Raw genomic sequence first — 16,120 nt, 5'->3', positions numbered from 1 at the left:
ATATATATATATATATATATACACACACACACACACACACACACACACACATTTTTTTTACATAGATACACACATACACACACCATAACTATGAGGTGTTCAGGTGGAGTCCTGGTGAATTTCATAGTTCCTGGAGAGTGTTGGGCAATCTTTTTCAGTTCATTATCTCACACAGCTCATCGTCATCCATCCATGCAGTCATCATGGCAAAGAACCTCTCTGCACTTTCACCAGTGAGCTACTCATTCTGTGGGCCATTTGGTTGTGATTTACTACCAGAGAAGTTTACAGCAAATTTATTCCTTCCTCTCCTTTTTCCTTCATCTATTCTTCCTCCACGACCCGCTTCCCATTCACATCAGTATGATGGCATTTCATTGTGTTCTGTTTGTTTCCTCAGGACTCCTTTCATCTCCCAGTCAGTCTGGCCTCATATCATTTTTAAAGTGGACCCAAATGCTTTCCCTGGCACGCGCCGAAGTGCGATTCCAGTAAGTCTGAGACATAAATCGAATATTTGAAGAAAAAGACAAATAAATACAAGTGTAAATAGCCTCTCGGAAATGGCCGTAGGAACTTCTGTGTATAATCACGCGCACATATGAGTGCACACATATGTGTCCGTGTGTGTACGCGACAATGCAAACGCGTGAGAAAGGAAGAGAGACGAGGAGCGGCATGTGAGCAAACATGTTTGTACGCCTCTTTCAGGGTGCAAGTGACTTTTTTTATAACCGATGTGTGAAATGTTCCTAGCGGTGCTGGAAATGTCTTACACAACCCATGAGGCCCCCAAAGAGTGACGCCTCCTTCTGACCATTCAACACCCCCGCACCTCCAGCACGAGTAACATTTGAACAACAAAAACATCATTATGGCTTGGCATTTATCTTATGGCGAAGCGTCTTACTGATTCACTGTCATCTGGCCAAAACTCTAAATGAGCTTCCAGGAAAGGAAAACATAGAGGGGGTAGAAGTGCAGACAGAAAGAATGACATATTATTTGGAGGTGGGGAAGGTGATTCAGACAAACCGATGCATGTCTGGAATCTGTGAATGTCATAATCGTGATGAGATGATAGGATTGCCCTTTGGTTTATTTGTTTGTGAGCATCATACACCCGGTGTGTGCTTCATTCCGGAGCAGCCATTGAGTTGGTAAATTTGGCATGTTTATGTGTGGGTATTGTGTCTGGACTCAGTGGTCATTGTATCCCAGACATGTGGCATATTCAGCATTGCGTGATTCACTCCAACCAGCATCTGTTCTCGCTGCAGTCTCTGACTAGAGAACAACACACAAGTGACCCCCATGCAAACCAGCTGGAACTGACTAGATCTGACCCAGCCTCTAAATATACACCAAAACAAGCCTGAAATGTCGTTATTTTTGCGGCAGAGCCACATTGCCTTTGCTATTGTGAGTGCTGTCGGAACTTGAAAAGCCAAATGGCAGCACAGCAATGTCAACAATCGTTGAAAAGTTAAATAATAATAATAATAATAATAATAATTTCAATAATTTCAATTTCTTCCTCTCACAATTAGCTTTGGAAATGTTCATATTTGGTCTGCATGTTGCTAATAAGGACATGAAATGTACAGTTGAGAACAGCTGTAGAAACAGAAATTATTCATCTTTTGTAGTGTTATAATTGCACAAAAGAAAGCTGGGGGAAACTGACAGACAGATTCAAAATTATGATGTTATTATAAGCGTTACAACTGCATGGGGAACAAAAGAGCAATGTGTAACATAAACCAAACTTTCCTCCCTTTCATTTTCTCTTCCTTTCTTTATTTGTTTTTCCTCTTTCAGTTTCATTTACTCCGCGATCTGTCAGCCAAATTGGCATTGCAAAAGAGAATATGTTCTCACTTGTGCTAAGTAAAGGCGGAAGGACAATAACAAAAAGTAAAGACACATTTAATTTCAATTCCAAATCCTCACACACTCAATCTATGTGTTTGACAAATCCAAATCAGTGTGGCATTGCTGAGAGTAAATGATCCCAAGATTTAAATCAAACCGAATATGGTTGGTTATTTACAGAGCAATTCACCTCATGTTGCCAGTAAGATTTGGGGATTTCAACAACTGTTGTCTTAAAAATAAATAAATAAATACATGTGTCGAGAAAGCGGCAGAATCAGATGGTGCGGTGCGGGTGTGCGATTTAGACCACTGTGACTACACATATGAATATTTGCGGTGGAATTTCCTGTTCTGCGCCACAGACGGCAGGATGGACCTGGGACTTGAAGCAAACACTTTAATGCAAACAAACACATCGTAGCAGAGTACATTTACCAGTAGTGTGAAAGAATGACTCAAGTGACACAAGTCAAGTGCCACTAATCGGGCTGGCACGCCGTACACGATAGTTGCCCAACAATTTTTTATTGTTTTCAGTAAGCATGACTATTTCCCAGCTTTTTTTTTTTTTTATTTTTATCTCACAACCACATGTTGTGCTGAATCCAGAATTGTGTATCACACAAACAAGAACAAAGTAGTTATGACATGAATAATGAAATAAGCACAAGATGTCACTCTAAAATTATCATGGAAATATTACTTTGCATAATAATTTTATTGTTTCTGTAATTAAAACCTCAACCTATTCATCATTAAATTTGTTTCAACTGTGAAATAATTTAAAACAAAGGCAGAATTAACAGCAGGCTGGGCCCTAACAACACAGTGAGTCGACCATATTTCATCCACACAGGGTGAGGAGTAATGTGTGGTTATGGTGTGTGGGTTGATTGAGCGACTGTCACAATTTAACATTATTTATAGAACATAGTATAGAGTACATTGCATTATTTAGTCCACGGGTGTCCAAACTCGGCCCTCAAGGGCCAATGTCCTGCCTGTTTTCCATCTCTCCCTGCTGAATTCAAAAGATCAGATAGAAAACACGCTGGACATTGGCCCTTGAGGACCTAGTTTGGAGACCTCTGGCCAGATGTGATCAAGTGCCACATACCATTATACAGCCTGGGTTCATTCACATTTGTTGTCTTGAAAGTACAGTGGACACTGGTATTCGTGGGGGACAAATTTCCGCAAATAACTGTGATGGCGGCGGCGCGGTGATTGACTCGTTAGCACGTCCACCTCACAGTGCAGAGGTCCGGCGTTAGATTCCAGCCTTCCTGTGTGGAGTTTGCATGTCTGTGCCTGTGTGGATTTTTTCCGATACTCCCACATTTCAAAGACATGCATGGTAGAATAATTAATTAATTGAACAGTGTGTGTGTGTGTGTGTGTGTGTGTGTGTGTGTGTGTGTGTGTGTGTGTGTGTGTGTGTGTGTGTGTGTGTGTGTGTGTGTGTGTGGAAGGAAGGCGGGAGCCGGGATCGAACCCACGACCTCTGCACTGTGAGGTCGACGCGCTAATTATTGGACACTAACACAATAATAATAATACGCACACGCATATGTAGACATTTTCTTCCCTGTTTTTCTTTTTGATGCAGATGTATTGTACTTTCCAGTCACCCACTATGCTGCTATTTGCGGATTAATCAAAGTGAAATAACTGAAAAACATTTTAATCTTTTCTGTGTGGTCTGCAGTGGTTGTGGATTAGAGTGTTAAAACCTACATTTCTTGGAAAGCGTGTAAGTAAGACTTTAGAACACATTTGCATCTAAGAGCTACTGGTGAATTAGACCCGATGCTGTTTTTCTGGTGTGGTTTTATCTCACTGCTGCCGCAGCTGTCTTATCGTGGCCACTGCACAAATCTGTTCGAAACTCTCGCTTGGCAACCTAGCCTTTGAAAGAAGAGATAAGAAGAAGAAGGATGGGCTGTTCCATGTCGACAGAAATGGAAGACAAGGCCAGAAATGCAATGAGAGAAGGTCTCGAGGAAAGAGGAGGAGGCCTGGCTATGAAGCAACCGGTACAGCGTGTGCTTTTAAGAGTAAAGTCAGAGTGGGATCTGCACTAAGAAGAATTGAAATAAATCTGCAGAGGGGCAGATAGAAACAACATATATCCTTGCCCAACACGTTTGAGAGGCCCTCTCCAAACCAAAGAATAATACTCAGACTATAAGAACTGAGATATTTTACTTGGCTGAGAAGATAACTTTTCGAAATCAACTTCAGTTTCTCAGTCAACAGTTTTTTTTTTCTTCTTTCTCAGACAATCTGCACTGAAGCTATATAGCCGTTGATTTGCATCCAAGAGTAGAAGAAAGCAAATTCATTCATAGAAACGCAGACTGTGACTTGAGAAAATGCTTGTCTTTGTGCGCATGTAACCGAGTTAGAAATATTGCTGAATATAAGTGTAATAAGTGCATCGTTGAATAAATTGTGTGAAGTTAAAATTCTTTGACCGGCAATGAAATTTCTCAACAGAAGAAGGTTGAATGTTGGTTAATTTTAGTAAATAGCAAATAAGTTTTTCTTTTGAAATGGGTTTTGTATACCAGCACATGGAAAAAAAAGAAAAAAAGATACACAGTGTGTGTTGTAAATTTGTATTCTGAGGTCAAAGGACAGGAAAGGAGATGTCGAGAGATAGATAGATAGAGAGAGAGAGAGAGAGAGAGAGAGAGAGAGAGTAGAATTGTAGCATTTTGATGGGGTTTGTAAAATAAATAAATAAATCCATAATAGTAATAATAATTATAATAATAACAATAATAATAATAATAATAATTATTATTATTATTATTATTATTAGTAGTAGTAGTAGTAGTAGTAGGAGTAGTGGTAGTAGTAGTAGTAGTATTTACGGTACATTGTAGATATTTACATTTTTTAAGCAGTTGTCCTGCATTTTAAAATGACATTTGTCAATTTCTGTCATTCACTTTTTATACATAACCTGCGAATGCATAAGCATTGAATTTTCAAATATGAAATATAATATCCTGAAAATGTTTCCGAATGAATCTTGCAACCATTAGCTAGATACAAAAAAAAGCATTCAAATAAACTGGGCACCATACAATTATACCAATGACACAATACGAAGGAAACGCCACACCAGACGATATTACAAACAAATGTTAAAAGTCAGTCCGTCACTGACAAACGCCTATTTTGCTGATGAATGGCGACAAACTTTAAAAACATGCTTAGACTAAGCACTGACGAAAGTGTCATCGTCACCAACGAGGTCAAGTCCCGACGGGCCTCTTAGTCCGTTCCTAAGTGACGCCCATTTTGTTGATGAGTGACGCCCCGCCTGTCTCACGTGTTTGTTAATACGGCAGTTTTGTTTGAGTGGACTGCATTGACTGTACATGGAAACGCTTTGCACTCCCTGTACACTAAGTGTCGGCACCAAAGAGACAAGGGTACAGTATTAAAATAACGTGTTAAGTAAAGTCAGTCAAGGCGACAACTAATTAATAAGCTAAGAGGTCAGAAAGTAGCATTGAACACGAGATACAGTTTTACAGAGAAGTTCTTGTGAGTTTTTATATTTTCGGACAGAGTAGGATTAAGCAGGAGGTTGTAAAATAGATCAAGACCGACACCCCATATCAGATGGGGGCGGTATTGTACCAAAAGTTGTTTGCCACCTTCTAAAAGACAGAAAACACCAACATAGTTCTGGCTACTTGGTTTAAGAACCCTCACGATGCTTGGGTATGCGTTCTTGTGCCCACGGGGTCTTCGTCGCAACTGCTATTGAGCGTTGAACATAGTTATGGCTGCTTGGTTTCGGCTTCCACAAGGATTAACGAGACTTTGGTTCAAATAAGTTCAACTTGAAAGAAGAACTTTTTGTTTTTATAGGAGTTAAAACAGCGGCAGGCAGCCACCAGCATGCTCCCTCTGTACTTAACAATACAATTTATTGGCAAATGGATGTGTGTGCATGTGCGTGTGTGTGTGCGCATGCAATCTTGTATTTTTTTAATCATGTGTTTCCAAGTTTTTGTTTTGCGGACCGTCTGAAACAGCCTTGGCCATTCCTGTCCCCTAACCCTAACCAAGGATAAATGCTACCCACACACACACACACACAAACACACCACACACACACACACACACACACACACACACACACACACACACACACACACACACACACACACACGCACACACGCACGCACGCAGGCTTCCATGGTGTGTCCTCAAAAAACATTCATGAGGTAAAAAACACAAGCTAAGTAGGGAGACAGGCCACGCTTTGTTGAGCTGCTGAGACAGTGAAGCGACGCAGTGGAGCATGTGTGCTCAGTGGATTCGTTGTAACTGTCATTGGTGTTGTTTAAATGGATAATAAAGGTGTAATGTTAGAAGTGTATCATCAACGCACTGGATCCTCAACGCATAATTCAAGATTTGTCATGTTGACATAGCTTTGAAGTCTCAAACATAGTACACAAACTTTGAACACTGATCTTGCTGCAAGTGAGACGCACAAGCTTTTATGGAAGAGGAGAGAGTATTTTCGCCCTACCATTTTAATACTTAGTTGGTTCTCCCTTTCTGTCTGATTCGCTTTGTCATATGACAAGAAGAAATGACCAATCTCATGGATGTCTGGTGTGATTCAGTTATGATGAGAAAAAGATCCAATCTTGAATGTCTGACACGCTGCTGTCCCTCCACTTCAAAGTGATGACATATCCACAGGTAGCATGTCAAGCCGAGACTACAGCTCCTTAATTTTTCCTCATGTAGTATGTAGTTTCAATTGGTACTCCAGCATCAAACTCTCTCTTCATATTCCAGCAACCAATACACGAAGCCCACAATCCCAAGGGGTTTGTTGTCTTGTTTTTACATTCGCTTCAAAGTTTTACCACATCACCGGAAAATGAACCTTGGAGGAACCCATCAACTGATTTGGACCAGAGAAAACCAACTACTCTCCTTCCACTACTACTGTATGTACTTGATGTGTGTTTTGACTTTATTTAGTGAGTGCACACATTCAAGCGTCTTTCTGATTGTACGTCAGAAAAATATACCAAAATCCTAGCTGTGGAAGCAGTGCTCTCACAACCTGCACCACTGCTCTAAAAGGAAACATACCATCTCCTTTGTGCATTTCCCATTCCCACATGGTCCTGCTGTAATTCCAATATGGCTACAGACCTTTTGCCCGCACTAGAGATTGAGAGGAATCTAACAATCAGAGGGCGCGTAATTGAAAACACACGAAAGAGCCCAGCTACCAAAGGAAGGTGTGGTGCGTGTGTTTGTATGCGAGGCAACGAAGGAGAAAGTTCTCATGAAAAAGAGGTTTGAATTGCGAAAGACACAAACTCACCCTACTTGACATCTGACTAAATCCATCCATTGTTTCTTCTGCTCCAAAAAAATAACAAAATATCAGTTCTGGGAGAGAAGAAACTCCAGAGATCTGATGTCTTGACTGACTCACCCACTTTGATTGGTGTCAGCCCATTGACCAACATTGTCATCAAACTTAAATCGGAGCCACTAGGGTTCTTTTAAGTTTAAATTCAATGTTACCCATTTCAGAGAAGTTCCACAATTTGCCTTGAATAATAATGATGTTTTATGATCTGTCAAGACTGTGGTCTGTTTGCTAAGCAGGCACAAAAACCGTCTCGAGTTAGGGAAATATCATTTGAGGTCAAATCACTTTATTTAAGGTAGGGAAAGATTGTGGCTTTGGTGAAAGTTACTACTTTCTTGAGTGTTCGACCCTTTTCATCACTTTATTAAGAAATGACCACAATGACATCACTTGCGATTGGAGGCATAAAGCTTATGACTGGAAACAGGAAGCGAACGGCGATATATCCCATTACAGCATCAGCGTTTTGTCAAAAACAGACTCGACACGTAGTTGGAAATTGGAGTCCTACTGCTCCCGTCTGCTGTCTCGGTGACGTCATTCCCCATGGTCATGTCGGCTGCGACCACCAAAAGGCATCTTATTCGAGCAGCTTTAGTTGATGCAACAAACTTGACTACATTTGAAACAGATGTGCGTCTGACTGGCTGATAGCTTTCAAAACAGCTATCAGCCACAGTTGGTAAAAATAACGACAACTTCTTGTCTGGTCTTCAATTCCAGGGGTTCCAATAAGAATCCATTTTGGTCCGTCACACCAATTAAACAATCCATTTCCACTTACACGTTCAAGCAAGAGAGATACAGCCGGCCGATGCCAAGACATAAAACTACAGTATATACAGTACGTGTACTGTATATTGCTTTTTACATCAATACTTAACCATCCTAACAAATTCATATAAAACCAGGAAACAGGCATGCGAAGCCGAGTTCCTGGCTGTATCGCTTGTGAAACCTCTACACCTGTTGGCCAATTAGATGTGACATCATGACTATCTATGCTTGGCAGTTGGAGTAACTATCTGTACCTGTTCCTGGATCCAAAAAATGTAATTAATTTCATACGGCACTGTATATCATTTTGAAAACTGCTCTTGGGTAGTTTTACTATAAATCGGAATATACATTGGAAGTGAAGAACAAAGTAGTTAACTTGATCATCTTCACTACCTCAAAATGTTCTTCTTATGCATATAACTGTATCGATGATACACTTTGGAAATGATTTACAAGCACAAAACAGCAAAATCAAACACCGAAAGGCAACCAAACGAAGGAGATCTGCCGATAACGTACTGGATTCTTGTTTGTGTTTGTGACCATATTTTCCGGAATTCTCATTTTTCTCAATTTTCAGTCACACCCAGGAAATAATTGCCGAAAGTAAATGTGTAAATTGTACAGATAATGTTTGAGAAAGAATGAATGAGTAATCCTGTGTCCACAACCGCCAATTTAGCCACAGCGGTCACCTGAAAGGCGCGTGCTATATGGAACACTCTTCACTCCTACTTGGGAGCATCCTGTGGCCTCTCACTAAGATTTAGTACATGTGTAATTTCTACTGAGGACAACATGAGGCTTCTGTGCCAGGAATTTAAACTATCAGGGCTGGGAGATAACTCAAATTGAAAAATATGGCCATACAGTTGAATCCCATACTCCAAGTATCCAATTTCAAATGAGTACAGTGCTGGAATGTAATTCAGCGTCTGGATTGTTTGATTGTTTTGAGCTGTCTGGGCTCTGAGTCATGTGGCAGTGCTCCTTGGGACACATGCCAAACTCATAGCATATGTTGGAAGGGTATGACAGGAGTTCAGTGAGTATGTGTTTTTGAAGTGCACGTACATGCACACACGCATGCACGCATAAACACACACTGTCAGTCACACACTGAGAAATGGCCTTTGTTTGAACGGTAGGATTTTTGGCAAGCATTCACACACATGAATAATGAATGTGTTTGTGTTCGAGTTTGCATACTGACATACACTTCATCCGTCTGCATGTTTTATAATATTTGTATCATTTGGGCAAATGATGTTACGCGTATATGGGTTTACATGCCTCATTGTTACAGATGTCTGCCAAACACAGCCAGTGAGCGGTAGTATATTCATATTCCATCTTTTGGGGTATGAATATCTTCAACATCTGGACACGTCTGTGGATGTGAGATGGCAAAGTTAGCCCTGTGACATGATCAAAACATATTTGAGCCAGCCTTATCTTTATCTCAGCTTTTATCCGCCATGCCGGCTGGTATTCTGGTATTTTTCTGTATTTCGCCATTATTTGTGTGTTTTTCACACTTTTCGTTGCTCTTTCCCTTTTGGTCCCTTTCTTCCCCTTGCCCTATTTTAAGTCTTTATGTGCCGGGTTGGGAAGTGAGGTTGGAGCTCCTCAGACCCCGGAGGGGTATTCGTGCCTTCAGAACATTGTTATCCACCTCGTCATGCTCGGTCATTGTCAACGTAGGTTCGTGATTAAAGCGCGGGTTCAATGAGAGGGGACAAAAGGTCACTGAGGGTCACGCTGGCATCCTGACATGAAAGGCGCTCCCTGTTTCAATGAAGATTAACCATTGATTGTGACACTATAAGTGCTGCCAGCATCTTACATATGTGAATACCCCACCTCCTCTCTTCAAATTGGAAGACTGAGTTTTTAGAATAAAAGATGATGCTCATTCCACAAGATTTGGTCTTTCTGTCTAGGGGAGTGAAGAGATTAATTTTAAAACAAAAGTGCATTTATGGGTTGGTCTGGGGCTATGAAATGCAGATGGAATAAAACTAGAAGTGCACAAATTGTATGATATGAATAACATGTGCATAGTATGTAGTGTATCCTGTGAGTACATTGTCAAATATCGCAAAACTATCATCATTGCGATAACGGTCCATGCAATATGCAAATCGCAAAGATGTGCGATAAATTTCATATGGAATTGTTTGCAACCTTAAATGCCATACAATTGGTAAACAGGATCAAAGAGTATTGCAATGAATTAGCAAAGAATACAGCGAGCTTGCTTATTTTGGCCGATATCGATATAATATCGACATCGCAAAGTTCAACACACATATCGCATTTCACACGTTTTTCCAATATTGTTACAGCCCTAGTACATGGAAGAGTATGAAAGGGTATGTCTATATACTGTACTGTAAATATTTACAGTATCTACGAATGTTCAAAACAAATGTCAATGAATTAAAATAATTTTATATTGTATTCTAAATAACTTTTATTTATTTTGGGCAGAAATCGAAGCAACAATTGCCCGTTCGAGGCCAAAGGTCTTTTCTTCTGACCCACTTACATTGGCAAAAAACAAACGCACAATGCAAACATCACTTCGCGTGAAGTTAAATGAGTTCAGCGTCGGCAGCACTAATGGTCAAACTCTCCTCCTTGACCCCCCTCGGATGCCTTTCATCAGTCCTGTGTGCGTGTGCATGAGTGAGCGCATGTGAGGGAATTAAAGTGTCTGTGTGGTCAAAGGCAGATTAAGGTCTCAGAGCAGAGCTCATTGAGAGGTTAATGTGTCAGTGAATAAAATGAATGGACCGCTATGAGGTGGGATCCACAGGACACAGGCATGCTGCATCTCTGACAATGCCACTTGCATCGCACGCTCCTGTCACTGGAGATGCTCAGTTTGGATCTACATTTCTGGGTTTGAATTATAGTGAGGCAGGAGAGAAAATGAGATGAGAAACTGGGGGGGAGGGGGGGTGTTGATGGAGGGTGGGAGAGGGATTATCCGCAGATGCCTTTGCGACCTTTACGCCATGCTTCGCAATCGCCACTCACGTCTCATCACGTCTCTTCATAGAGGAGACGCCTGGCCATGGGGTGCCGCTTGACTCGATTGGCACCCGTTCGGGCATCATGGGCATCGTTGACAAGAACACTCCTCTCTGACACTCTATGTCGCCATACATCTAGTGGGTCCTTCCATATGGCATTATCCCATCGTTAACTTCAAACACGTTTCTCTAACCCAGGTCAATCATGCAGAACCAAGGCTTATTCGGTTCCATTACTTGAGCTCCAGTGTTTATGACATGTTTTCTCACACTTGGCCTGATGACAATTCCTCTAATCGGAGACAACAGGTCAGACGAGCGTGATGCTTTTTTAATGAATGCACCACTTGAATCTTTGAACTTCTTTAATATCCAGCATTTCAAATCAACTGTGATGTATGTTGTTTCAATATGCTGCGCTGTTATTCAAATCACCATTATCCCCCCCCACCCCACCCCCTGTGTGTTTCACATGATAAGAGTGAATGCCTCCATTATCTCCACATCATTTTGAACATTTTGGCTTCATTATGTAAGAGGGCCACCCAACATTCTGACGTGTTGGATTTGCAATTAGGACTACAAAGTATTTCACAATGAATCATGCAACAGTTTCATTGTTTTTGTCAATATTTCCATGCAAATCAGAGTGAAATCTGGAAATTCTTTGCAGAGCCTGTTGAACCAAAGGCTCCGGGGAGCCCTGCACACATGTGTGTCACTGATTAATACTGCAGGCTTTCCCAAAAAATGTGAGGTTGAGGAAAAACGAAAACACCAACTATCAAAAGAAAAACACAGATTTCCCATCATCATCATCTTCTCTGTCACAAGCCAACAGTGGACGTTCTGGGAAATAAGTTGAGTGTTCAACCTTATGATTCAAGGGCTAAACACCACTTCAAAACGCATCACACCCACAATGAACGCCTTAGACATTTTAAACCCGCGTACGCAATCATGATAAGAAAAATGTTAAAGCCGCTCAGCTCCCCCAGCCCTCCCATGGAGATGCATGCGTTCAGATATTGTGGCCGCTCTGCGTGAACCCCGGGCCCTTTGGTGCACGCTGTGTCATGTGCCAAGAAAGGGTCTGGAGCATCCGGAATCCTTTGCATAAATCGGTCCATGTTTTACATACTGTGTGTCTTTGCATGTCGTAATTATGTGGCTGTGGTTCGATGACAATGCCATCAATTTACATTTATTTTGATATGTCCTGGTTTCTGTCACAAATTCTTCTGGGTGGGATATGACAGCAGCTGTTTGGAAGAGGGCGCTGAAGGTGATTGACAGTTTTTTGTCTGCCAAACATCTATTATAATTCAATCAGTAAATTGGATCCACTGACAATATTTTCCCCCATAACAATCAGAACTACCAATTACCCAGCACTAAAACACTAGGGGGCCCTTTTTTCCACAAACCACTTTTTTTTAGGATTTACAAGAAGCATGCAATGGTCGGAAAGTCGTGAGCACAGCTGTAGAAGTATGATAGCACATTTTAATTTAAGGACAGCAACGGGATGGGATGGTTCCCACATCCTCCACCTGGACTCCTGTCTTTGCACTTTGTGGAACTGGCTGACCACCCTCAATCTCTGGGTTACCATATGCCACTTGTCTGGGCGAACTTGTCTCTACGTTCTTATTGTGACTGCGCCACAACTCCAAATATTATCTGATTACTTGACCTGCACATTAGCCGAAACATACACCTATGGTATTTGGGTATTGGACATATGTAGTATAAGATAAGATAAGATAAGATAAGATAAGATAAGATAAGATAAGAAAAGATAACCTTTATTTGTCCCACACTGGGGAAATTTGCAGTCTACAGCAGCAAAATTGGGGGGGAGAGAAAAAAAACCCCAAAATGTTTCATTGCACAAAATAAATGTTTCAGAAAAGAACTGTACACAGTTCAATATAAGTGCAATATAAATATAGCATAAGCAATATATTTGTAGAATAAATATAATAAATTAGCAATAGCATAGAAAACACAGCATAAGGCGGCTGTGCTATTTACAATGGTTACAGGTTTTCACGTGTTTATTCCGCAGCCTGACAGTATGTGTATGTATGTATTTATATATGTGTAAATTTTGGTCCAGAAATATTTGGCCGGTGAAAATTGAAGTTGATGCACATAATTTGCTTTTGCCGTCCACATAAAATGATGTGGCATGCTCATACCAGGCCCCAGGACTTGAGTTAGCCACTTGTGCTTGAGGGGAATACCACCCACAAATCTGCATGTCCACTAGAGAAGTTTGCAAGATGGCAGCGGGGAAAGAAAGCATATTAAGGACTTGGAATTTAATGGACAGTAATGGACAGAAGGGTATGCAAGTTAACAACAACAACAACAACAACAACAACAACAAAAGCCCAAATTACAGCATGTGGCTTAAGGAATGGTTTTACTGTATTGTAGGTTGTGATGCATCATGACTCGATTGCAAAAATTCTGAATATTCTTTTATGATCATGATTTTGACCTTCCAAACACAAAAGTAGACCTTTCAAACAAACAAGTGACGGCGGCTGCATTGAAGGCCAAGCACCTCTCGGGAGGAAACTAGAACCCAAAAAGCAAAAAACAGTCAAGCAATTTTCTGTTACTTCCGTCACTTAAATGGTTTCTCATGTGAGGTTCAATTCTTGTTGTTGTTGTTGTTGTTTTTTTTGGGTTTGTTTTTTTTTTTTTGTGTGTGAGGAGCAGGGCTCTAGACCTACCCCATATTTAATGTGCCCTGAGATAAAGTCTTTTGGGGATCATGCTTTATAAATCAAATGGACTTTGCTTGACTGGCATTGCTATTGGTCTACCATAGGTTTGCAGTTCCATTCCGAAGATGGTATGCTAGGCACAGATATGACAAGAAAAAACAACAAATTGTGTCTTTACCTGCTTGAAAATGGTCAGATTGTGTACGTGCACATTGTAGTTTTACAACATATTTAGCAGAAGATACTCCTACTGTAAAGGAAGCATTTACGGCAGAACTGTTGTCTTGGACTCACACGCACTCCCACATTCCCTCACCAATCCATCAAAGGACAAACAGCTTTTGTTTTTGTCATGCAAGGATTGGAGAGGCCAAAGAGGCTTTATTGGAAAAGGGCTGTGGTGTTTTCCCTTTCCAAAAATCACCGGGCTCATTAGAGGAAACATTTCTGAGTTGGAAAGGCGCGCACGATACATCACACTTCACAACACTGACCTATTTACGGAGTGACTCGGAGCATATCGATAAAACAGATAATAGCGAGGCACAAGGGACAGGGCCATGCATTGTGGGGAACATACCAAGTCGTCATCTTCTGTAGTTCCACTCAGCGAAGGCAGATGTGGATGATTTAGATGTCTCAGAGAGAATAAAAAGAACAGAATTCACACACATCAAACACACTTGCTCAGACAAACACGCTGCTTGTAGTCAATGAGTCTTCCTGCTATCCTTGATTTATCTACTTCGTTCATACTGTACGTATGTGCGCACGAGCTTGCGAGCTCCGCTCCCAATTTCCCTAACGCGAGCCTCCAGCCCCTGCTGATGGCTTCCATGTGTTGTGTATCTGCGGTGAAATGTACCTTTTTCCATGGCAGAGGAAGGGCAACCCGACACTGTGGCATCCCCCAAAATGCCTCCTCCTGTGAAAAGCCACCATTGAAAAGGGAACCATAAAACCTTCACTTAGATGAGGTCATACATTTTCAGCATGGGTTACCCCAGTGTCAAGCCCAATACGGCTGTGCTGTAGGTTGTTCAGCCATGTCCACATTCCTGCAAATGCAAAGTTAAATATTGGCAAACCTCAAAAATATTGTTATTGCTAACAAATCTCATCAGGTGTTCTCAGTTTGTGTGCGTTGGAATGCTGAGTGTTGATGGCAGGGGTGGTGCTACACCGGGTTAAACCCCAGTTAAGCCCCTCGATCATTTAATTGGAGATTGTAAAATTGATTTATTTATGTATTTATTTATTTTCTCAGCAACCCCTTTCACCCCGGGAGAGAAAAAAATCCTAAAGCCATCCCTGGTTGAGGACCATTTGCATGCTCATGTTTTAGTATTTGGTGTTTTTGGAGCAGCATATACCTCCAATGGTAAGAAGTTGGCTTGGTGAGCAAAGTGAGTGGGGGGTTTCCCAGGCTTGTGTGAGGGTTTCTGTTCATAGTATTTTATTGTTTCTGTTTCAACTGTAAGAGTGGTTAAACAACTTTGAAACTGTTTACAATGTTAAAAGAATGCAAAGAATGTTGTTGTTGTTAATGACTGTGGTCAATAATGGTTTTATGTTGGCAACAGTTTGATCCTAGTATGGATTCATTGGATCTATTACCATGACATGGAACAGAACAATGTATTCAAGACTCAAACAAATTGGAGCTCGGCCCGCATTGCACAACGGATTCTATTTCCCCTTGAGAGAAAGAGAAATATTATTCATTAATGTGTCTTCCAGGCTTCGGCATGACTGCTTTTGTTCATTCAGTATCAGATGGAGCACTATCACCGGCACATCATTCTCTTGCTCTACCCTCCGTCCATCCATTATCTGAACCGCTTTATCCTCACGAGGGTCGTGGGCGTGCTGGAGCTCATCCCAGCTGTCTTTAGGCAGGAGCCAGGGTACACCCTGAACCGGTTGCCAGCCAATCGCAGGGTACACAGAGACGAACAACCATTGGCACTCACAATCACACCTAAGGACACATTAGAGCAGGGGTGTCAAACTCAGGTCCTGGAGGGCCGCTGTCCTGCATGCTTTCCAAGTCTCCCTGTTGCAACACACCTGATTCAAATGAACAGGTTCAATGTCAGGCTTCCACAGAGCTTGCTGATGATCTGATCATTTGAATCAGGTGTGTTGCAACAGGAAGACTTGAAAAACATGCAGGACAGTGGCCCTCCAGGACCTGAGTTTGACACCCCTGCATTAGAGTGTTCCATTAAGCCACCATGCATGTTTTT

This window comes from Hippocampus comes, unplaced genomic scaffold (genome assembly GCF_001891065.2).
Source record: "Hippocampus comes isolate QL1 unplaced genomic scaffold, H_comes_QL1_v1.1 scaffold104, whole genome shotgun sequence".
NCBI classification, from domain to species: Eukaryota; Metazoa; Chordata; class Actinopteri; order Syngnathiformes; family Syngnathidae; genus Hippocampus; species Hippocampus comes.
This window is presented reverse-complemented; position numbering follows the sequence as displayed.